This window comes from Apaloderma vittatum, unplaced genomic scaffold (genome assembly GCF_000703405.1).
Source record: "Apaloderma vittatum isolate BGI_N311 unplaced genomic scaffold, ASM70340v1 scaffold25094, whole genome shotgun sequence".
NCBI classification, from domain to species: Eukaryota; Metazoa; Chordata; class Aves; order Trogoniformes; family Trogonidae; genus Apaloderma; species Apaloderma vittatum.
The window spans coordinates 5,249-6,224 of NW_009711291.1; positions in this window are offsets into that span (position 1 = coordinate 5,249).

The window sequence follows — 976 nt, forward strand, 5'->3', positions numbered from 1 at the left end:
AGGCACAGCTGGCCCCACGTGGGTCAGCCCATCGCCCTGCGTCTGGGCACGCAGCACCTTCCCTGCTGCTCGGCAGCCCCAGTGATGCAGCTCCCCATGAGCAGTAGGGGGTGGTACCCAGCAATGCCCAAGTGCAGGGATGGTTTCAGCCCAGTGCTCGGCCCAGGCAGGTTTCACGTGGGTCCCCGATGGGGTGAGCAGGGGTGGGCACCGGTGCTGTGCTGTGGTGGGCAAGGAGGGGTGTCCAACCTCCCAGAAAGGGGGCTGGGGGGTGGTACCCAGCAATGCCCAAGTGCAGGGATGGTTTCAGCCCAGTGCTCGGCCCAGGCAGGTTTCACGTGGGTCCCCGATGGGGTGAGCAGGGGTGGGCACCGGTGCTGTGCTGTGGTGGGCAAGGAGGGGTGTCCAACCTCCCAGAAAGGGGGCTGGGGAGTCTGTGCCAGGCTGGGCATGGCACCAATGCCAAGGGCAGGAACTGAGGCTGGAGGCATCGCTTTGGGGTACAGTGGGGGAGACAGGTGCAATGGGGTGACATATCTACCCCAGAAAGTTGTCCCGCTGTCCCCGCCTGGCACAGCACTCGCTTCACACTCGCCAGCTACTTGAAAATAGAGCCTTTCTTTATTGAAAAATAAACCTTTCTCTGTACAAATAAATAACAGCCCAAGAGTCTCTAGGGAAAATGGGGTGAGGGGGGTTGGTCAAGGTAGGGGTCCTAGAGGAGAGGAGGACTGTGATCTCTGGCTGAGATGTTCCTGGTGCCCCATTGCCCTGAGGTGGTCAGACAGTGCTGGTGGGAAGAGGGAAACTGAGGCAAGACATGGGACAAAAAGCGGAAGAACCCGAGTTAAGGAATGGGCTGAGCTTGAAGGACGCGAGAGACCGCTGCCCCAGCACCCTATCCCCACGCTGGTGTCATTCCCCAGGGGCACCATCAGGTTTTCAGCGCCTCAAGCGCAAGAGCGACGAGGCCGGG